At 48.1% G+C, this 23,829-nt stretch overlaps 2 long non-coding RNA genes across 4 annotated transcripts in view; both read left to right on the top strand.

Moving 5' to 3' along the window:
- Positions 1 to 16,669, top strand: part of LOC132360221 (uncharacterized) — a 44,566-nt gene extending 27,897 nt beyond the window's left edge. The window contains exons 2-3 of the long non-coding RNA XR_009501056.1: positions 16,387 to 16,474; positions 16,582 to 16,669. This is a non-coding gene — a long non-coding RNA (uncharacterized LOC132360221). The remainder of the gene's footprint in view (positions 1 to 16,386; positions 16,475 to 16,581) is intronic.
- Positions 16,670 to 17,613: 944 nt separating this feature from the next.
- Positions 17,614 to 21,629, top strand: LOC132360220 (uncharacterized). Of its 3 annotated transcripts, none has more exons than XR_009501053.1 (6): positions 17,614 to 17,790; positions 18,157 to 18,230; positions 18,709 to 18,794; positions 19,114 to 19,296; positions 19,525 to 19,757; positions 19,921 to 20,106. It is a non-coding gene; the product is annotated as an uncharacterized LOC132360220 (long non-coding RNA). The 3 variants fall into 3 exon arrangements; XR_009501054.1 differs by having other exon boundaries at positions 17,614 to 17,804; XR_009501055.1 differs by lacking the exons at positions 19,525 to 19,757; positions 19,921 to 20,106 and adding an exon at positions 21,341 to 21,629.
- Positions 21,630 to 23,829: the final 2,200 nt, after the last annotated feature.

Genomic DNA, 23,829 nt, shown 5'->3' with positions numbered 1-23,829 from the left:
CTTCATCGCAGTGCGCAGGCCTCTCACTATCGCGGCCTCTCTTGTTGCGGAGCACGGGCTCCAGACGCGCAGGCTCAGTAGTTGTGGCTCACGGGCCTAGTTGCTCCGCGGCATGTGGGATCTTCCCAGACCAGGGCTCGAACCCGTGTCCCCTGCATTGGCAGGCAGACTCTCAACCACTGCGCCACCAGGGAAGCCCCCTTTATTCTTTTGATTCTTCTTTCCTAACTTAAAAAAACACTTTATTGAAATATGATTGACATAGAAAAAACTGTCCATATTTAATGCACACACTTCATGAGTTTGGAGATAAGTACACGTCTATAAAACCATGACCACAATCTATGCCTCAGACCTATCCATTACCTCCAAAGGTTTCCTCTTACCTTCTCTTTTCTTCTTCTTCTTTTTTTTTTTTTTCTTATAGGAACACTTAACATAAGATCTATACTCTTAGCAAATTTTGAAAAATATAATACAGTATTATCAACTATAGGCTTTATGCTATACAGTAGATCTCCAGGATTTATTTACCTTGCATAGCTGAAACTTTGTACCCTTTGACTAATACCTCCTTGTTTCCCCTTCCCATGCATTTTCTGCCCTTTTTGGTGTGTGGGTGAACTGTGTAATTTTTAGTATTCCATTTTATATCCTGTATAGACTTTTTAAATCTTTGTGATATTTCTTGTAGTGGTTGCTCATGGTCTACCTTCTAATAATACACTACTTCATGAGGTGTATAAGAATTCCATTTGCTCCAGCCCATATTTTGTGTTATTACGCTATAAAACCCACAATACATATTATTATTTTTGGTGTAAATGGTCAATAATATTTTAAAAATTATTTTAAAGTATTATACACATGTTTTCACATGCATATATGCATTACTACGAAGGTGAAGTCTTTTATTTTAACTATTAGCACAGATATTTACCCTTCCTGCTGGTCTTCATTCCTTCCTGCAGATCTGGGATTCAGTCTGCTCTATCTGGTGTACTGTTTCCCTTCAGAAAGATATAACTCTTTAAGTCTGAAAAGTCTTTTAGCATTTCTTGCAATATAAGTATGCTGGAGACAACTTTTTAGAGTTTTTATGTGTCTGGAAATACCTTCATTTTGACTTCATTTTTGAAGCAACTTTGTATGGGGTATAGTATTTTAGGTTAACAATTTTTTTCTTTCAGTGTTAAAAGATATTATTCCATTGCCTTTTGCCCTCCATTTTTTCTGGTGAGAAATGATATGTTATTGTTCTTCGGTTGCTCTTAAAATTTGTTCTTAATATTTGATTTTCAGTAGTTTGATAGTGATGTGCTGAGGTGTGGTTTTCTTTTAATTCATCCTGCCTGAGATTTGCTGGGTTTCTTGGATTTCTGGATTTAGAAGTTTACTGACCATTATCTGCCCAAATATTTTTCTGCTCGTTTCTTTCTGTCCTCTCTTTCTGGGACTCCAATTACACATACATTAAAATGTTTGATATTTGATATTGCCTCACAGATCTCAAATTCTTTGTTTTGTTCTTTTCACTCATTTTTCCTTTTGTTTCAATCTGAAAATTTCTGTTGCTCTGTCTGTAAGTTTACTGTTTTTTTCTTTGCTGAGTCCAGCCTGCCATTAAGGCCATCAATTGAGTGCTTTATTTGTAATGTTGTACTTTTTAGTTTCCAGCATTTCCATTTGATTCTGTTATAGTTTCTATGTCTCTAGAAATTCCTCATCTCTTCATGCATGTTTTCCACCTTCCTACTAGGTCCTTTAGCATTTCTATCATAGTTATTTTAAAATCCCTGCCGGAAAAATTTAAAATCTGTTTCAGAGATGACTGTCTGTTTCTATTGACTATTTCTTCTTTTGATCATAAATCATATTTTCTTGATTCTTTAGGTGTCTTGTAACTTTTTATTGATGCCAGTCATTTTGTATAAAATAACAACAGAGAGTGAAGTAAAGAATATCTACCTCCAGGAAAGGGGTACTAGAATTGAGGGGCTGAGTTAAAATTTGTGCGATTGGGTCTGGGTTTTATTTATTTATTTTTGACTGCATTGGGTCTTCGTTGCTGCATGTGGGCTTTCTCTAGTTGTGGCGAGTGGAGGCTACTCTTCATTGCGGTGCTCAGGCTTCTCATTGAGGTGGCTTCTCTTGTTGTGGAGCACGGGCTCTAGGTGTGCGGGCTTCAGTAGCTGTGGCTTGCGGTCTCTAGGGTGGAGGCTCAGTAGTTGTGGCGCATGGGCTTAGCTGCTCTGTGGCATGTGGGATCTTCCTGGACCAGGGCTTGAGCCCGTGTCCCCTGCATTGGCAGGCGCCACCTCTCAACCACTGTGCCACCAGGGAAGTCCAAAATGACTGATATCAGATTTTTTTTTAATTTAATTTAATTTTTTTGGCCACGCCATGCGGCATGCGGGATCTTAGTTCCCTGACAAGGGATTGAACCCGTGCCCCCTGTAGTGGAAGCGCAGTCTTAACCACTGGACCACTAGGGAAGTCCCTTGGGTCTGGGTTTTATTGCAGCTTTATTTGATTGGCAAATAGATGAAAATGTTTTCAGTATATAATCAGGACTTTCCCTTCTCTAGGCCTTGGGGATCTGAGTACTGGTAAGATTCTGAGAATTCTTTGTTCTTTGCAGCTTGGTGACCAGCTTACTGAGCCATAGGAGGTCTCTCCCACTGCTTTATAGGTTATCAGAATTTTGAGTTATGAGGCGTTCCCTTTGCTCTCTGCTCTTGCCCCAGACTTTCTATACTATATAGAAAGGTATTCCTAGAGCAGTTTCTCTCAGCTACCCTTCCCTGCCTTCATCTCTTGGCAGTTGGAAATCCAGAGTACCTCATATTGATTTTTCTCAGCTTTCCTACTCTGCTCCCCGCTTCCTTCCCAGATTGGCTGACTTGAACTTGGTGGGGGCCCCACATACTTCAGGTGATATCTCTCCGAGATCTCCTGTCCTGCCTCTCATCCTTTGGCGTATTGCTCCTGAGGACTCAGTGAAATCTGTGGGGAGGCATCGGTGGTTGGGAACACACTGACGTTGTGGCTGGGACTCCTTGGAATTCTGATATGTGATGCCAGTCCACACATGGTTGTTAAAAGGCTTCTACAGCTGGTTTCTCTCTATCCACTACTATGGAGGATTCTCCCTCCTCCTGACCCTTTCCTAGAGACCAGGAATGAGAGCAGCTGTAGGTGTCTTATCTCCCTCAAATAGCTTCTTACTTTTGGTGGTTGAACTCACTTAGGTTACTTTGCATCCTCAGCTCCAAAAAACTATGGCTTAGTAGTTTATCCAGGCTGTTTTGGTTGTTAGGGTGAGAGTGAGGGTCTCTTGTGACTTTTACACCCTAATCAGAAGCAGACTCAACACAACATATTACCATTATTGTTTAAATCTTTCGATTTACTTTATCCACTATTGGTGCATCACAGATCCATTGAAATATCCCCTGGCAATTGTGTTTCTGTCCATATGTATTTCTAGTTTTCTTACATTATGTGATTTTTGCCATATTTGGCAAATAAACCTTTTGATTATTTTGCTCAGAAAGCAATGGATTGAATAAATAAATCCCAGAATGGTTCTTTGGCACACCCTTAAACAAACAAATGAAAACCCATAAAAACAAATAATTCTCTGGCAAGTTCAGTTGATTTTACCTTTGACAATATAAAATTATTTGATTCAATGATTTGTCTTAAATACTACTTCTTCTGCTATATCAATATTGCCAATTCTGTTTTCTCTGTGTTCATGTTTCTTTTTAATTTTCATTACCACGATCTTTTTATATTTAGCACTTTTGGGCCATTTATTTATTTTTAAAATTTTATTTATTTTATTTATTTATTTTTGGCTGTGTTGGGTCTTCGCTGCTGTGCATGGGCTTTCTCTAGTTGCGGCGAGCAGGGGCTACTCTTCATTGCGGTGCATGGGCTTCTCATTGCGGTGGCTTTTCTTGTTGTGGAAAACGGGTTCTAGGTGTGTGGGCTTCAGTAGCTGTGGCACATAGGCTCAGTAGTTGTGGCTCATGGGCTCTAGAGCGCAGGCTCAGTAGTTGTGGTGCACGGGCTTAGTTGCTCTGCGGCATGAGGGATCTTCCCGGACCAGGGCTCGAACCCGTGTCCCCTGAATTGGCAGGCGGATTCTTAACCACTGTGCCACCAGGGAAGTCTGGGGCCGTTTATTTTATATTTTAGATACAACTCTTATAAGCAGAAAAGTTTTAGATTTTGTTTTTCAATTTAATCTGAGGCTTTGGAGAAATTTTAGCTCTTTATGTTTATTGTCATAATTTGATGCTTAGTATGACTTTATTGATATATTTATCAAATATTTATTGAACACCTTTCTGGAAATAAACATATGAACAAAGCAAAATCCTTGCATTTGGGGAGATCACAGTCTAGTAAGAGGGTGTGATAACCACCACTAACAATAACTTGAACCAGGGAAAACGAAAGAGTGATGTGAAAACTGGAGTGTGAAAACTCACTCCAGAGAAAAACTGATTTTAAGTTCTAGTACATTATTCAGTCGAAATGATATGAGGATACAAAACACATGCTTGTTCCTTGTTTCTTTTTATGGTTACATGGAGGACATTTTTCCCTATCAAGTAATATGTTTTATATGTAAAGGAGTTTTCTCGGATCCTGTACTTGGTGTACCATGTTTCTGGAAGAATAATTTTATCTTTGCAACCATTGGATCATTTCAATGTTATTTCAATGTAATTTTTGCCTAGAGGTTGAGGATAAGGTATGTTATAGAATACTATTTTGTAGGCCAGTGGAGTGTTTCTACCCTAGAAAAGAATAATCTTTTTCATGTGAATGAACACATTTCCATCAAACAGTTAAGGCCTTTCTGATTCTGGGGGGGTGGTCTGAGGAGAGAAAAGTTAAAATGTAACTACTTCAGATAATTTGCCTCTGAAGATAGAGGAAGTTGTCTTTTACAAAACTGCTGGCCGGCTGGGTTAATGGGAGGCCTAGAAGGCGATGGCATTTGATCCTCTAGCCTTGCTCAGGACGGGGAAAGAGTCTAGAGCAGTGGCTCTGTCACTGTGTCTGTTAGAAGGGATGATGGAGAATGCCTTTGGCCTGGACCTTTAGACCAATAGCCAAGGATGAGTGAGTGTGGCAGCCCTGAGTCTGTCTTCTGATAGACCCCACAGAGGCTGGCTTGGAATTCCAGCCTCTGGACTCAGGACTCTGCTGGTTTTTGCAGCTGGAGAGAGGACGCTGGCAGAACTCAGGTACTTTGCTGAGAGCAGCTGACAGCTCAGACAAGAAAAGGAACCTGGGTTTCCCCAGTCTGGAGCAGAGCCCCCTTTTCTGGGATGAACAAATCCCCGTTCTCCCCATTCCCGACCCCCGCATGGCTGTCAGTCAGGCGTGATGGCTGAACCGCGCCTTCCTTGCCCTCCTCAGCCCCTTCCACCCATCAGACGTAGGGTCACTCAGGCGTTGCACTGAAAATGAATGGATGCCCGACATTGGAACCAGGACCAACTTAGAGCTCACGGTTCATAGAGCGACCACACGTCCCAGTTTGCCTGGGACAGTCACCCTCTACACTTGGTGTTTCAGCACAATTATTAATAGCTTTCCTTTTCACTCTCAACAGTGTCCACATTTAGACAACAAATGATATGGGTACTTTAACTTCTCATCTGTGACAAGACCCATTCTTTGGCTTATACTGACACCTGTAGGCATGCAAAATGGCTTTGAAGAAAATGAAAACGTGCCAGGCTTTGCGCATCCTCAGTCTCCAGGATTTCTGCCCACCTCCTGAATATACCGAGAGCCCTAGCTGTGGGGCATGTTCTAGAAAGGGGTCCAGGCAGGGAAAGACGTCCACTGGAAGGTGCTGCACTCTCCGCTACCATGAGCGTCCAGGGGTGTACTGACACTTGGAGTAACGTTTTGATCACTACTATTGGTGACAGGAGTCACCCTCAGCTTCAGGTGAAAATATGAGCCCAGATGGCTCTATGAGCTGTGACAGACGTTGCCCGGGTTGGGAGGTGTGATACTCGGGGCCGGTGAACCTTGAGGCTGCAGGTGTTCACAGCTGGGGAGGCTTGAGAGGAGAGTGTAGGCAGGTCAGTTTCAAGGCCCCCCGCTCATCTGCTGGAAATCAGGTGACCCTGGGTCTCCCTGGACCAAGAGGACACGGACAGTGGAGGGCGGATGTGAGCTGTGGTACCCAAGGGCCTCACATTCTCATCCCCCTCAGGCCCCATCATTGACACCTGGATTCCAATCTGAACATCAAAAACAACACAATACACTTAAAAAAAATTAAATTCAGAGGTCAGGACAGCTTCGGGCAGGTCTAATTTGTGTGCTTGGCTGTCATAATGATGGATTTGAGACAGATTAACCTGTGGTCTCCTGAGCCTAACAGCCCTGTAGGGCCCCCCTCCCTCCATGAAACTGCCTTTAAGGGGGGCCCCTGTCCCCCCCGAGGCCACCCCTCCCGCTGCCTGACAGCCCTGAGCCAATGGCTCTTGAGGCCGGAGAAGGGAAAATAGACCGTTGTCGAGATAAGAAAGGAGGCTTAGCAGGCGTGTTTGCCCTACTCAGTCAGAGTAAATCAGGATGAGGAAGGGAAACACCGGATGTCTGACTTCCAGCTATTCTTGTAGGATTTTACTGCAGTTCTTGTTTTTGTCTTCTTCTTATTTTTTAAATGATGTTGTAAAGTCCCTGGCAAGATAGAAACCTTGGGCTTCACCAACTTCCTTCGAAAGGGCTTGCGCTGGATTCTTCCAGACTGTGTGAGAAAACCTTGGCCGTGCCCCCTGACCTGCATCTGGGGGATGGGGGGCAGCTAAGCGGGCTGCCTTCAGGCCGTCACTCGCCGAATGAACAGACCATAATGAGTCAATTCTCTGCCGTCTGCTATTTAAAACAACGGGTTCCTTCCTGTTTCCTACGCGCTGACTGAGACTTCTTCTGTGTTCGGGGAAAAAAAAGGAATTCCGGGATAACGTGGGCCCTCTGCGACTGAATGAGCCATACATCTCGGCCCGCGGTGGCACAAAAGCTCCTGACTGTTTTATCTGTACAGATGGCTCTAATTTGGTGTTGGTGGCATGACTCCGTGAGCTCATTTTCCAAATACTTGGTTCATTGAAGTGGAAGAAGAAAAAAAAAAAAAACCCTCTAAGCCAAGCGAGACTCCTCCAAAAAATAGAAGTCCTGAATGTTTAACTGCCGTGCTGCTTCCGACGGGGCGGGAGGGGGAGTGAAAACCTCCAGGCTGCATCTGAGGGCGCCCTGGGCTCTGGTTCCTTTGTCCGCCACCCCAGGGAGGTCCAGGCACCCACTGGGAGTGAGGCCCGCCCCCGACCCGCTCCCGCCACGACCTGGTCCCCTGGGGAGCTGGACCGGGGAGGGCCGAACGTGGCCTCAGATGATGGGCTGGGGTCTCGGCGATGCCACGTCAGGGCCTAACTCGGGCTGCTTCTCTCTTTCTCCAGCCAAGTGTAAGGACGTAGGAGGGGCGTAACGGTGGTGAGTCTCAGCCGTACCTCCCGGGCCCGCTGCCTGGCCGCTGCTGGGGCCCAATGGGCACCGACACGGTGCCGCTCCGGCCGCCCTGGGGCTGGGCCTTCCTGGGGGCGACAGAGAAGCTCCGAGAGTGCTCGGAACACTGCGGGGACATCCGACCCCTCGCGCATGCGGCAAGCACGCTGGGCCCCGTACCGGCCGCGGGGTGCTTAAGATTAGCGATTCCCAGCCCCACCCCGAAGGGGCCGTCATCTCACCGCTCCAGGCAGGAGGGTAGGAGATGCATCAGGGTCTTCACTTGCCCGGGAAGCGGGCGAGGCGTCACAAAGGAGGCGCTGTAGAGCCGAGTCCTGGAGAAAGGGGGTGGGACCATATTAGGTGGAAAAGCACAGAAAAGCTGTGTGTGATATGCTTAAGAAACGGGGGCTTCCCTGGTGGTACAGTGGTTAGGAGTCTGCCTGCCAATGCAGGGGACACGGGTTCGAGCCCTGGTCCGGGAAGATCCTGCATGCCACGGAGCAACTAGGCCCGTGCGCCACAACTACTGCTCCTGAGCTCTAGAGCCCACGAGCCACAACTCCTGAGCCCTCGAGCCACAACTACTGAAGCCCGCGTGCCTAGAGCCCGTGATCAGCAACAAGAGAAGCCACCGCAGTGAGAAGCCCACGCACCGCAACAAAGAGTAGCCCCAGCTCGCCGCAACTAGAGAAAGCCCGCACGCAGCAACGAAGACCCAATGCAGCCAAAAATCAATCAATCAATAAATTTATTAAAAAAACAAAAAACAGTACCTACTTTATAAAAAGAAAAAGAAATGGTGACAGGTATCGGTGTCGTCTCCCAAGTGCAAATAGTTGGCACTCTGTAAATAATCGCACATGTGAAGGAATAGATGGCTGCCGTCTACATACGTGCGCACGTGTGTGCACGTGTGCACGTGGGTGTTCATGTGGGGGGGGGCAGGGGGAGGAATATAGGACGCAAGGCTTTGCCCGGTAGGCTGGAACCAGACTGAGAAAAACCTGTTGGCAAAGAAAAGCCTAGAAAAGTTTTCAAAGTCTCGAAATAGGTAAGAGTTGGCTAGAAGGAAACAGTCGGACAGGTATTTCTAAAAGCTCATCGTGGATACTGTCTGGGGAAGGGCTGGAGGGGCGCAGATGCGGAGGTGGCCACTCGGGCTGAGGGAAGGGCAGTGGCCGTGGGGGCACATCCAGCGGCCGGGCTGGAGCTGGACGGCAGGGGCAGCAGGGAAGGCAGGGGTCAGTGACCCTGAGACCCCCGGTTCGGGCGGAGGGAGGGTCTGGACACCCACTGGGTGCTGAACACAGGGAGCAGCAGGGGCAGGGCAAGCAGGTGACTTCAATGTCGTTGGATCGAGGTTCAGAGGGGCAGCAGGACCAAGCCCATCCCGTGGTCGCTGGGGCTTGTAAACCTAGTGGAGGGCCAGGCAGGGCCCTGGAGACAGGGCAAGGTCTCCGCAGCGGGGAGGGGAGGCCAGGAAGGAAGCCGGAACCGCCGGAGGAGACAGATGCTGGGGCCGAGGGGGACGCAGAGCCCGTCCGGGGGTGGCGGAGGGGGCACGGGCTCCCAGCCACGGCCACGTGGCCCTTCTGCTTCTCCACTCAGGTTTGGGCACCTGGACTCAGGGGGCTGGTGGGAGGGCACAGGCGCGGGGCCAGGGGCGGGCACGGGGAGGGACGTGTGTCCCCCCGACATGCTCACCCACATCCGAGGCCGGGTCTGCATCCCGGGCCTGAGCTCTGGCTCCTTATTTCAGGAGGGTCCCCCTCAATGGGGTGGGAGTGAGGGTTGGTGGCGCCTGTCTCCAGGGAAGGGTGGGCACTTTCTACCATGGCTCTCTCAGGACACGGGGCTCCCCCCTTTTCTCAGGGGCGTGGAGCACAGGGGGCAGGGTCCTCACAGGGAGAGGAAAGGGAAGAAGATGGTAGTTTGGACAAAGCAGAATGGCCCAAACCAGGGGGAGCCGGGAGCCACCAGTTGTGGGTGGGAAAGCATCCTTTCTCTGGCCCCACTGAAGGGCCGCAGGCCTTTACGAGAAAGGGGAGCCTTGGAGAAGACTTCAAAGAAGAGAAGGAGGACAGATACCCTGGTGGGGTCTCTGCTCCCTCCCCTCAAACAGCCGGATGGGCCACCACGTCTGGATGAGGCAGGACCACCTACTCTAGATAGGGGTGTTTTGGAGGAGGCGAAGGACAGAGTGGGTGGAGGGATGGTGTCCAGCTGGGATGCGAGAGAGACGTGAAGGGAGGGTACAGAGGATGGGAAGGTCAGGTCTGAGCCACCCTGGAGGAGTCTCGGGCAGCCAGAAACGAGGTCGGGGAGAGGCCAGCGGCGAGGTGGTCAGGAAAGTCTGAGGCGTGAGCCAACAGCCAAGGGTTGTGTGCGCAAGGAAGGGAGCAGGAAGCCAGTCCTGGGACGCAGCTGTGGGTGGGAGGCTCGCGGGCAGGGTACCCCACTGAATTCACCGGAGAGCCACGATCACAGGCCAGGGGAGACTCTGGCCTCCTCCGTGGTCAGGGAGAAAAGAGCAAGGAGCTCTAGCTTGGTCTGGGGGACGAATAAGGGTGGAGTTAGAATGAGCTCAAAAGAGCAACGAAGCTGGTCAAGCCATTAGGCTGGTGCCTCTCGGAGACCCTGGTGGGTCCTCACTCTCTGATGAAAGTAGCTTAGTCGCCTACAGGCCTCACTGGGTACGTGCTCCCTAAAGAATTCCCCTGGGGGAACCTCAGCCCCAAGCGTGTGGTCTGAAGGAGAAACCCTGGATCCCTTCAGAGAGGCAGGGGGAACCTCCCGTCCCGGGTGCCGGCACCCAGGAAGGAACCAGCGCTGAGGTGGCCACCCAGACGACTTCACACGTACAGGAGCGAAAAGGGCGCCCACGTTTCAGAGCCTTCTAAGCCGTTTTGTGCGTGTATGTGTGGACCATTGGACCGCTTTGTCGATTTGGTGAAGCCTATAGATTTCTTCCCAGAAATGTGTGTGTTTTTTTTTTAAATCAAAAGGCATCTTTTGTGTGTGTGTGTGTTATTTTTAAATGGATAAGATAGAATACTAGATTAAAATTCATACTCAAATACAGTTATTAAAGCATAAAAATCGTGATAATTTAATATGCACACCTCTTACTTAACCCATTATTTAATAAGATATAGGGGGAGGTTTCATAACCACCATCCTTTTGAAGTAGTGATGAGTATAAGTGGTATTTTGATATAGGCAAAATAACTGTATTATGATGTGAAAGTATCTGATGTCTGTTACAAATACTGCCAGTGCTGAGGTGACTTACTGACTACATTTATTATTGAGGAAAGTGCTAAGTTTAGGGAAAATAAAGATGTAACCCCTTTTCCCATTCAGGCTCACTGTTCTCCTGAATTCTCTCTAAGGCTCCTCTGCGGGTGCTGGGCCTCTGTTAAGAGCCTCTGTTTATCGTATAAAGCCACGGAGATTTGGGGGTTCATATGTTCCAACAGCAGCAATAGCATTAATGATCCTAACACATTCGTTGGTCTTATTTGGCCTGGAAGGGGCACCATCCCTACGCAAGGAACTTGACCTTCACATCATCTTACTGTGAAGGCTGAATAATGCCCCCCAAAATGCCCATGTCCTCATGCCCAGAATTATGAGGATGTGACCTTATATGGCACAAGAGACTTTGCAGCTGTGATTAAATTAAGGATTTTGAGATGGAGAGGTTATTCTGGATTATCCAGATGGGCCCAAAGTTATCACAAGGGTCCTTATAAGAAGGAGACCAGGGATCCCCCTCCTGGTGGTCCAGTGCTTAGGACTCTCTGGGTTCAATAATCCCTGGTCAGGGAACTAAGCATCCTGCAAGCCGTGGGGCGTGGCCAAAAATAAAAAATAAAAAAGAAGGAAACTGGACAGGAGTGGGGATGTGATGACAGATGCAAGAGGTTGGAGTGATGTGAGAAGAGGCCACGAGTCAAGGGACGCAGGTGGCTTCTGGAGGCTGTGCAGGCCTCCCTGAAGGCTCTGGAAGGAACTCGGCCCTGCTGACACGTTGGCTTGATAGGCTTCACGTTGATAGGCTTCCGACCTCTTTGGGTCGTTTTAAGCCACTATGTTTGTGGTAACTTATCACAGCAGCAGGAAGCGAATACGCTTACGTTAAGACACATCATCCCACTTCAAGACATTTTGGGGAGGTGCCCTGTGTGCGTGAAGGGCCGTGGTCTTACTCACAAGCTGAGTGACTTTTTACACTTTCTACTCTGTGTAGCCGCCCCGGGACCAAGATACGGGACAGCCCAGCTCCCAGAAGCCTCCCTCAGGGTCCCTCCCAGGCAGCAGCCCCGTGGGACCCCTCTTCTGACCTCCGTCCCCGTGGATTAGCTATCAGTTCGCCTGCTGGTGAATAGGTGGAATCGTGCCTTACGTACTGTCTGCTTCTTTCACTCAGCGTTGCATCTGCGAGGTGGATCTTTGTTCAGTTTAGTCCTTTTATCAGTTTGGTAGGAAATTATTTTTATTTATTTATTTATTCATTTATATTGAAGTATAGTTGATTTACAATGTAGTGTTTTAGGTGCACAGCGCAGTGATTAAGTTATACATACATATATATCTATTTTTTTCAGATTGTTTTCCCTTACAGGTTATTACAGAATACTGAGTAGAGTTCCCTGTGCTACACAGTAGGTCCGTGTTGGTTCTCTGTTTTATACACAGGAGTGTGTATATGTTAATCCCCAACTCCTAATTTACGCCAGCTCCCCAGGAAATTCTTACAACCATGCCCCCAGGAAAAGGTGGAAATAGAGACACCGTCCTCTTCTCCCCCAGTTTCACGGCTGCCCTGAAATGGACCCCAGCCCTCAGATCTCGTCCTTGTTCCTCCTCCCAGAGACCAGGGCCTTGCTCAGCGGCCACAGGGATGGCTACCTGGACTTGGGTTTGTCTCCCTCCAGGACCCCTCCTGACACCATTGCCTGAGCTTTTTGTGGTGAAGATTGTCTTCAGCACCAGAAGGTCCTGGGGACCTTTTATCTTCTCTGTCCTTCCTGCCGCCTCTGACCTTTCACGTAGGGTAACTCTACCCAACCCCCCGGAACCACCCTGCACTCTGTCCCCTCCTCTGTCCCTTCCACTTTGTCCCCTGCACTCTGTCCCCTCCTCTCTCTGCATTTCCATCTACCTCAATCTGAGCCCTCCACAGGGAGGCCCCTAGTCTCTCCCCACTTTGGCAACATTTCTTTAAGGCAACAGTCACCCTGGCCTTTCCAAGGATCCACCCAGAGGGTCCCTCACTCTGCGAGGTGACATCTTCGTTGTATACAGCCAGGGAAGCCTCACGGGGTGGGGGGGATTCCTCGCTGGCCCTTCCTGCCCCCTCGCCCCCCCCTCAGGGTCCCCTCTGGCCTCGGCTCTGCCTGGAGAGGGTCCTCGCTGGGCCATGGGCCCCCAGCCTGGGGTTTCCGGTTGCCAGAGTGACTCAGTGTGGCCGGGCTGGGGGTTGGTTGGCAGGACAGCGGAAGAAGACGTTTCAGGAGCCGCAGGGCCTGGGCCCGGAGTCCAGGGTGACGGGCCTCCTGCCAGACAGCCAGTCACGGACCTCAGCCTCCGGTTGGCACCCTCGCCTGCTGGCAATTCACTGCTTTTGTTTTTAAATCAAAATATCCTATTCATTACTAATAAAGCTGATTGGTGAATTCGGCCTTCCATCTGCAGTCAAGAGGGTTGCCAGTATCCGTCACTGCCTAGTTTATTTTATTGTTTTTTATTTTGTTTTGGAGTACAGTTGATTTACGTGTTGTGTTAGTTTCAGGTGTACGGCAAAGTGAATCAGTTATACACATACATGTATCCACTCTTTTTCAGATTCTTTTCCCTAATAGGCTATTACAGAATATTGAGTAGAGTTCCCTGTGCTCTACAGTAGGTCCTTGTTGGTTATCTATTTTATATGTAGTAATGTGTTTATTTTATTTTGTTTTGTTTTAAGCTTATTTATTTCTTTTTATTTTTTCCAGACACGAAATCCAGTTTTAAACCATTTTTTATTGAAGTGTACTTGATTTGCAATGTTGTGTTAGTTTCAGGTGTACAGCAAAGTAATTCAGTTATACATACATATATATACCTATTCTTTTTCAGAGTCTTTTCCATTATAGGTTGTTACAGGATGTTGAATATAGTTCCCTGTGCTATACAGTTGGTCCTTGTTGTTTATCTATTTTATATATAGTAGTGTATTTCTGATAATCCCAAACTCCTAAAAGAAATCCAGTTTTAAAGCTGTTGCCGTAGAGAATTTTACATTATTCCTAGTGTTTTCTCAAGCACTTTTTTTTTTTGGCCAGCATGGACAAGAGTCTATTTTTATTTATTTATTTTCTGGCTGCACCGCGCGGCTTGTGGCATCTCAGTTCCCTAATCAGGGATTGAACCCAGGCCACAGCAGTGAAAGCCCGGAATCCTAACCACTAGGCCACCAGGGAACTCCTGTTTTGAATTTTTTAGAAAATATTTTTAAAATTTTAATTCAATTTTTAAAGGTTACTTTCCATTTACAGTTAGGACAAAATATTGGCTGTCTTCCCCGTGTTGTATTGATACAGTAGTCCCCGAACCTGTCTTACACCCGGTAGTCTGTGCCCTCCCCTCTCCCACCCCGTGTTGCCTTTCCCCCTCCCCACTGTAACCGCTAGTTTGTTCTCTAGATCCGCCCCACTCCCTCTTTTCATTGAACTGACTCCCCGCAAACTTCCAACCGGCCTGTGTGAGAAAGAACTACAGCCTGTGATTTGAGAATACGGGTCACAACCCAAAGGGGGAGACGCAAGGAGAGAGTCAGGGGGGCCTTTACAAGTTTTATTTAGGGGATGACGGGGGTAGAACAGAAGGAGGGAAGCAGCTCTACCCGTGGGCATTTCCCCCTCCCTCTAAGAAACTCCCCCGCGCCAGGACCACAGACAAACCCCTCCCTGTAAGACAGCCTGCAGAGTTTTGTTGCGAAAGCTGCTCCCAGGCTGCAGATGCAGATGCCTGCCTCCTCCTGCCGCCCTTGCCTCCTGGGAGTTCAGGTGCCTCGGCCTCATCAGGGTTTCAGATAAGAAAGATTTGTTGTCCTTGCCCTCATTAGTTCTTTTTTTTTTTCTTAAAGAAAAATGAGCTCAAGAAAGAGAAGTCTGCGCATAAGAACGTCTCTAGGGCGGGCTGGAGAGTCGAGGAAGGAAAGCTACCTAAGATTCATTCTTATAAACACCATGATAAATAACACGGATTTCAACAGACGGCTATAAATAACGTCTGATGTTTGCACTCAACAGTTTCAGGCTCTCAGGTGATGGCCTGGGACAAGTGGCCGCCCGGTCCTGCCCTGCTGGCTCGCCGCCTGGTCACCTAAGCCTCCCTGTTTTCAGAGGTTGTTTTCTGCATCTCTCTCAGAGACTGTAGGCGCGCCAGCCCCTCCCTCGCTGGGCCCCGGGCGATCTCGGGGACCTGCCCCTTGGTGGGAGGACATCTGACGGGGAGGCCACTGGGTTACCGGTTTCCTTCCTCAGCGACTCACAGGCCCGCAGCCTCGCAGATGTACTCCCTGGGTTTGTTTTGATAGCTTGTTTGAAAAACAGTTCCTATCCACCAGCTGTTCAGATAATCATATTCCAAGTGGCAACCAACTGGGATTATTTTGGTTGCTGTTTACCCTGACCAGCATGGCTCAGCTGGAAAATATGGGCCTGGGTTGGGGGTCCCCTTTTTTGTTCTCGTGATTGCTGCCCAGATTGGCCATAAGGAAGACTCCTTTTCCGCTCTCCTCCCCTGGGAGCCCTGTGTTCCCCGGGGAGACGACGAGGGGCAGGAATCTGATGGAAGCTTCCGGAACGTGGGTGTTCTTGGCATCGGTGGCCCTTACCCCAAATCAGACCGTTTCACCATCAGTACTGGGACTTTGTGTCCCTGCTTGTGCAGGGCTGGAGGGATGGCCTGGCTCAGAGGTTGAGCTTGTCCTTCGAACTCTCCCTCCAATGCCCCAAACCTTCCAGGCCTAAAAGCAAACTTCGCACGCGCCCCCCCCCCCCCCGCCCCAGCCCTAGCACCCCTACCCTCTTCCCTCAGCGTGCAGACGGCACCCCCTGCTCCCCACGCACCCACACCAGGCCTGCTGTCCCCCTGGCTTTCCTGTCTCTTGACCTCCAAAGTCAGGGGTTTGCCAAGCCCGGCTGATTTTCCTGGGGCGTTTTTATCCTCTGCCTCTATCTCTTCTTTCCCATCTCCACTGCCTCTGCCCACAGATGCCCGTCACCAGTCCCTTTCACCGTGGCAGGAACTTTCCATCACTGTCCCAGCCGTCTTTCCTCCTCTTCAACTGCACCCTCCCACCGCTGCGAGGCTCGGCTTCCTAACGCTGCCCTCTGTTGTCACTTAGCCCCTGCCCGCTGTGTGCAACTTGGAGTGACAGGGCCTTGTCTGCTGTCCCAGGCCCTCGGCACTCTGGTTCCAACCTCACCTGATCTCCCTCTTTTGCTCCGTCCTGCTCCCTCCCCCGTCTTGTCAAGCTCACATCTGCGCTTTCCAGCAGGACTGATTCCAGGGGCTGCCCCTCCCTTGACAGACTCCATGAACGCACTTCCTGGAGTTGTACGGCCTGTGCGACAAGAGGGCCTCCGGGCCTTTGCACATGCTGCTTCCTTGTTCTGGAGGGCCGTCCTCCCCCAGCTGCCTGTGAAAGCCAAACAGTTCTTCAAATGTCACTCCTTCCATGAAGCCTTCGGCGATCATCATTGCTTGAAAGGGTAGCTCATATTCATGGATCTCTGAAAAAAATTGTACCTGACGCTTATAATTTTCTTTGTATTTCAGATTTTGCTTAGAACACAGACCTCCATAAAGAGTATTGATGACTTCCCTGTATATCATTTGCTGTGCCTGGCGCTGGGGCTGGCACATAGTAAGTGCCCCATAAGTTTCTGTTGGACGAATGAAAGAATGAATGACTTATGCTGGGCTTGGCTCTGCCACATCTCACTGTTAACCTCTGGTTGCATTTAAATTCAGGTACACGGCCTCTCCTCATCCTTATTTACTACTAGAAGCAGAGAAGGATTGAGTCGAACCCTAAGGATGGTCCCTCCATTATCCAGACTCACTTAATGGCGAGGCAGCGATTCTCAGGTACATGAGTCCACAGAAAACTAACTGGTCCAGTGCTTTGCAAACCATCGCTCAGAACGCTGGGCCCCAGGATACGTCTCCAGGGCACGGAGGTCCGGGGGGCAGAGGGCTGTGGATGAGGGGGCGTTGGGCTCCTGCCCCACTTCAACCAGGTCAGCTCTGCTTGTTTCTGTGTCACAACTTGAGGTCTGGTAGAAGCTGTATTCAACCAGAGGCCAAAAAAAATTTTTTTATGAAAAACAGAAACTAGAAAATATATATGTGTAGTTCAACTGGGTAGACATCTTACAAGAAATGCCTGTCTAAACGTATTTGTAAGGCCCTTAAAGCGCATCCCATAGTATCCAATCCAGAGCAGTCACCCACACTGCCACGGGACAGCCCCCCGCAAAGAGTCATCGGGTCCAAGTGGCCCTTTTGTCCAAGGAAAGAGCAGGAGGTTGGGAATCAGTGCCAAGCTTTAGCTCGGCTCTGCCGTGAGCACGTCGTGTAACTCACACCAAGTGCTTTCCCTCCCTAGACGCTGCAGCTCATTTACAAGTGCAAGTGCGGAGTGGCCCCCCCTTGGGAAGGCAGGGTGGCATGGTGGTTAGGGGCGCCCCGGGTGAGCCTGATGGGGGCGGGGGCCGCTGGGAGAGGCGCACCAGGGCAGGAGTGCCAAGTGCTGGGCGCCCCGGCCTCCGCCGAGCCTGGGGATCTGGGAGGCCCGCTCCAGCTCCGTCACTCGGAGACTGACTCAGCTGGCAGCCGTAGGCCCGGTTGCCGGGGGAAATGCTGTCGGCACATTTATTCTGGGTTTGGATATTTAAAGAGCCGGGTGTGTGGCACGGCATATCGGAAGTGCTTGGGGAGGGAGGGGTTGCGGACTAGGGCTTTTTTTTTTTAACCGTTATAGATATCCTGTCCTGATCTCTCGGTCCACAAGGAGTGATTTTCTTCCCTAAGAATCGGACGTGGGTTCTGCCCATTGTGTCTGCCTGGCGGTGCAGCCTGGCAGGAAGCAGGTGGCCCAGCGTGGGACGTGGCTGCCGTGGGTCCCCATCCCAGTGCCACCCTGCCCCCTGGCCGAGGAGCCTGGCAGCGGCCCCCGAGGTACCGGGAAGGAGGTAGAGCCGTGGTCTGGTTCCCCAAGGGCACCTGGGCTGTGCCATCCTCCACACGATGGAGTGGTCTGGGCCCTCAGGCGTCTCGGGGCCCGGGTGACAGACAGCACAGGTCCCCCGGGGCCACTGGGAGCGCGGGCTTCCTCTTCCTCACTGGCTGTTTGCACTGGCTCCGGAAACTCTGGCTGAAAGCTGGGACTTTGTTTTCAACCCCCTGCGTCATTTTTTACTATTTGAATGGCCTCTTTGGGCTGCTTTTAGGAAGGTGGTTCTTTTGTCACTTTTCTCACTCAGGATGTTGTTGCCAATAGATTTCCTCACAGACGCTGTCTGCTGCCTTTGTTTTCCTTTCCAGATGCATATGGAGAAATCTTCCAGAACTGAGGCCCCGTCAGCGAATTGCACCTGTGGTGCAGTGAGTGGCGCAGGGTAATGCTTCTCTCATGACATTTATTGTTTTCATTTCTGCTCACAGAGGTCATTTTGTCCACATGCTCATGGTAGCACATTGGAGAAATAGAGGAAATAAATATAGGTGATATAGGAGGAAAATTAGTACCCCCTGTAGTTCCACGCCAGCCAGAGATCTACACTTGGCAATCTGGCGTTGGTTTCTTTTTTATTTTAATTGGGCTCATCCTGCACACGGTGTAAAGGAACAGGCTTTTCACACCCCGCACTGTAGCATTAGCGATGTCCCCTGCCCTCGAAGTCTTGTGGGTGCAGTTTGCAAGCCTCTGTGGCTCTCCTTTGGCTCTGCCACCAGCAAAGCAACATCCGAGACATTAGCCCGCGTGAAGGAGGCCAGGACAACTGTACAACATAATCCGTGTTTGTATGTAGAGCTGAGACGGGTGGGATTGTGGGTGACTTTTATTCTATTATCATTATCTTCTTTCTCTTCTAGAGTTTGCACATTTTTCTGTGACAAACCTGAGAGTAGAGGCAGGTGATGTGATCCGAGGTGCAAGCTCAGTCCTGCCTCCAAACCAGGTGAGTTTCTTGGCCGCCCTGGGCCTCAATTTCCTCACCTCTAAAGGGTGAACGCTGATGCTACCTACCTCACAGGTACATTTTTGAAGGTCAGGTGTAGGTGAAATGATGCCTAAGAAGCCCAGTGAAGGCCCAGGGATGGGAACCATTGTGGCTTTACAGTATAATCATACAATTCTAGAAGTTACAGGATTATAGGCTGAATTATGCCCCCAGAACATTCATCTGTTGACGTCCTAACCCCTAGGAGCTCAGAATGTGAAAGTATTTGGAGACAGGGGTCTTTACAAGGGTAATTACATGAAAATGAGGTCCCTAGGGTGGACCCTGATCCCATGTGACTGGTGTCCTTAAAAGAAGAGTTGATTAGGACACAGACACACACGGAGGGAAGACCACCTGAGGACACAGGGAGAAGACAGCATCTCCAAGCCAAGGAGGGAGGCCTCCAAAGAAACCATCCCTGCCGACACCCTGACCTTGGACTTCCAGCCTCTGAACGGTGAGAAAATAAATTCTGTTGTTTAAGCCTCCAGCCCTTGGTCCTCTGTTATGGCCGCCCACGTGAACTGACCACAGGTCCTTAATGGGAATATCGGTGTCACCGTTGTTCATGGTCTGAATCTCCACCCTGAGGTCCTTACCGTCTAAGCGCGCCGCTGGGAGAGCTCGTCCGAGCAGGACACGGCCCCGTCCCCCTTCCCGCTCCTGGAGCCCCTCTTCTTCCCAGGGGCCCTGCGCTCCTGCTTCCCAGGACCGTCTCTCCCAGGCGATGGCTCTCGACGCCCCAGAGGGAACTTGCTCCTTCCCCGTTCGGGAGCCTCACTCCGCCGTTTCCCGCCCAAGATGCCCCTCTCAAGGGCACATCTGCCCTTCAATGAGGTGGATTTAAAACTCTCCAAATACCAACAGGAGACTGTGTTCAAGCCTCCACTGGGATCACCAGCGCAATGGTCTCTTAGGGTGGGTTTTTTTTTTTAATGTTTAACTTTATTTATTTATTTTTTCTTTGAAAAATTTTGGTGTGGTAAGAACACTTAACATGAGATCTACCCACTTAACAAAATTGTGTTTCTCTTTTTGATTTTGTTTCTTTGGCTGCACCGCACGGCTTGTGGGATCTTAGTTCCCTGACCAGGCATTGAGCTCGGGCCCCGGCAGTGAAAGCTCTGAGTCCTAACCGCTGGACCACCAGGGAATTCCCAGCAAAATTTTAAGTCTATAATCCATCATTGTTTTTTTAAATTTATTTTCATTTTTATTGACGTATAGTTGATTTACAATGTTGTGTTACTTTCTGCTGTACAGCAAAGTGCTTCAGTTATATATATATATATTCTTTTCCATTATGGTTTGTTATAGGATATTGGATATAGTTCCCTGTGCTATACAATAGGTCCTTGTTGTTGTTTACCTATTTTTATATATAGTAGTTTGTATCTGTTAATCTCAAACTCCTAATTTACCCCTCCTCCACCCCTTTTCTCCTTGGCAACCACAAGTCTGTTCTCCATGTCTGTGAGTCTGTCTCTGTTTCATAAATAAAGTCATTGGTGTCGATACGTATCACGTATCATGTAAGTGACATCATCTGGTTGTAACCCACGACTGCTGACTATTGGTACAGTGTCGTACAGCAGATACTTAGAGCTTGTTCATCTCACTTGACTGAAACTTCATGCCTGTCGATCAGTAATTCCCAATTGCCCCCTCTTCCCCGTCCCTGGCAACCAGCACTGCACTCTGATTCTATGAATGTGACCTTTTAATTTCAGATACCTCATGTAAGTGGAACCGTGTCTTTCCGTAACTGGCTTATTCACTGAGCGTAATGTCCTCCAGGTTCACCCATGTTGTCCCATTTTGCAGAATTTCTTTCTTTTTAAAGTCTGAATGGTGTTGCATCGTATGCCTCTATCACATTTCTTTATCTGTTCACCTATCGATGGACATTTAGGTCATTTCCACATCTTGACTATTGTGAATGATGTCATAATGAATACAGGAGTGCTAATACCTCTTGGAGATCCTGATTTCAATTCACTTGGATAAATACCCGTTAGTGGGATTGCAGGGTAGGATTCTGAAGACACGGAGAGGAGATCCCTGGAGCTGTGCCTGCAGTGCTTCCTCGGGTCACAAAGGCACCGCTAGCCCTGCGCTGGAAACACAGAAAAGTGGTTGGGGGCGAGGATATTTTTGTTTTGCAGACTGGAGGCCGGGTCTTTCTCCTGGGCCAGGGAGTTAACCAGTGCACCTCATCTGCTAAGTCATCCCCTGTTTTCTCAGGAGACAGTCTTATAAATCTGGCTAATAACTCTCATTTCATTTCCCCAAACTCCATTAGAGGGAAATTATAATGAAGCTCAAATACTCACCAGGTTATTCACGGGAAAGACCTTTGGCTTTTAAAAAATGCATTTTAGGTGGCCGGATTAATCTAGAGGCGCATTACAATACAGCCCTGCTGAAGTTTTACAGGAGATTCCTGGCACCCGGCATTGTACCTTGCACAGTGCTGCCAGGAGCATGAATTATCTTTACAGGAAGAGGCGAGGATTAATATGTCAGATGGAAAAGACCCACTGGCAGCACCTGATGAAAACCCAGGACCCTGGTTCCTTGTCAAGGTTCTTCAAGGTTAGAGTCATAACCACACGACTGAGGAGCAAGCACCCTCGGCCAGCACCAGGCAGAGCAGCAGAGAAGTTACGCGCTGCCCCCTTCCATCTGGCCCTGCTCACCCACAGCCTTGGAAAGAGGCACCTACCGAGATGCTTAACTTATGGCAGGCACGCTGAAAAAAACATGCTGATTTCATTCCTTTTATTACCTCCCTGGCAGAGCGAGTTAATTAAAAAAAAAAAGTATGATCGCTGCTTCGTGTTCACTTAAGAGGTTGATTTGCAATGTCAATATATGCATTTGTATGGTATATACATTAATATAAAAGTAATAATAACGATGATAGTATCTATCACTAAATGAGCTCTGGACCCTGGGGAAGGATAACTACACAGATTATCTATAACCCCACGAAGCCAACATTAATCGGTTCATTTTATTGATGGAGAAACTGAGGCTCAGAGTGGTTAAGGAACTTGCCCAAGGTCACACAGCTGATATGTGACGGGATTCAACCTAAGTTATAAGGTAGTATTTGTGGCAGGGTGAACTGAAACTTCTCTCTGAACACTAGGCCCCAATCCCACTTAATCCCCACCAAGGTCAAGGGAGAAACTTGGGCATGAGAGATTGACAGGCCCCTGTTCACTGTTGTGTATATGAGGAAGCTGAGGACTGTAATGGAGAGAAGATCATATCTGCCTCCAAGAAATGCAATGTTATTAAGACACAAGTAGGTTAAGAGTAAAAGGGTGAAAAAAGATATGCTATGCTAATCAGTAATCAGAAGAAAGCTGGAGAGAGAATATTAGTATCAGACAAAGCAGATTACAGAACAAATAAAATATCAGGAATTAAAAAGTCATTTCATAATGATAAAGGGATCGATTAATCCAGGGGACATAACAATTCTAAATGTTATGCACTGAATAACAAGGCTTCAAAATACATGAAGGAGAAATGAATAGAATTGCAAGAAGAAACAGACAAACCCACAATTACCGTCAGAGATTTCAACACCACTCTGTCAATAATTAGTAGAACAAGTGGACAGAAGATCAGCAAGGATGTAGACAACCTGGGCAATGCCCTCCACCAACTCAGCCTGATTGACGTTTATAGATCACATCACCCAACGACAGCAGAACACACATTCCTTGTTAGTGCACACGAAGATTTACCAAGATGCATAATACTCCAGTCCATAAAACAAGTCTCAACACATCTAAAAAGATTCAAGTCATACAAAGTATGTTCTCTGACCATGGGGGAAGTAAATCACAAATCAGTAACAGATATTTGGAAAATCTCCAAATAATTGCAAATGGAATAATACATTTATAACTAACCAATGAGTCAAAGAAGAAATTATATGATTATCTCAGTAGCCATAGAAAAAGCATGTAATAAAGTCCAACGTTTGTTCCTGATTAAAAAACAAAACTTTAGTAGTAGAAGGGAACTTTCTGGGCCGAATAAGAGGCAGCTACAAAAAAAAAAAAAAAAAAAAAAAAAAATGTACAGCTAACATAATGAATAGTGAAAGGCTAAATCCTTTCTAAAGATTAGAAATAAGACAAAGATACCTGCCTTCACAACTTCTATTCAACATTTTACTGGAGTTTCTAACCAAGGAAATTAGGAATGATTTTGTTTTAAGGGACTTTGGGTCACTTGCAAAAGTAAGCCCATGTTGCAAAAGTGAAAATTTGCTATTATGTACAATTAAAAAGAAATCTTACTGACCATGAAGATGTTTCTAGGAGCAAACTTAGAGCATTGTTGCTGAAATGCATGCTGTCCTCCAAGAGAACTTGTTTATTTGGAATATCACTTCTGAAGAGATTGTTTGTCAAACAAGACCAAACAAAAATAAGTCAACTTCCTTTAGACCTAATCTCTCCCGTCTATCTTCAGTGGGTCATGGGGACTCCTGGGGGCTTCTGTATTCTTATGACTTCCTGGAGAAAGGCCAGACTTTGGTCTCAAATAAATCAACAAAAATGTGTTGTGCGCCCAGCATGGAGGTGCTGATGGAAGCAGAGTATTGGCTTTATCCCTGGAAGAGTTTCAGGACTCAGTGACCAGTTTCTCCTGCAAATAAGTTCCCCTCTCTTGTCAGTATGACAATTAATTACCAGGCACCTACAGGCTACGTTTAACAAGAAGTGCCGCATTTCTGCTAACGTTTTCCTTTCCAAACCTTCATTCATTTACTCAATCGACAGATACATACTGGGCACTTATTTTGTGCCAGGCACTTTTCTAGGTGCTGGAGATACAGCATTGAAGAAAACAGACAAAATCTCGCCTTCATGGTAGCTTGCATTCTAGCGGAGGAAACATATGATAAGCCTAGTATAAATGAAATAGACGGTATGTAGGAGAATGATAAGGGCTCTGGAGGCGA

This window comes from Balaenoptera ricei, chromosome 2 (assembly GCF_028023285.1).
Source record: "Balaenoptera ricei isolate mBalRic1 chromosome 2, mBalRic1.hap2, whole genome shotgun sequence".
NCBI lineage: Eukaryota > Metazoa > Chordata > Mammalia > Artiodactyla > Balaenopteridae > Balaenoptera > Balaenoptera ricei.
The sequence above is the reverse complement of the archived record's forward strand: the minus strand, read 5'-3'. Positions and strand labels throughout refer to the sequence as shown.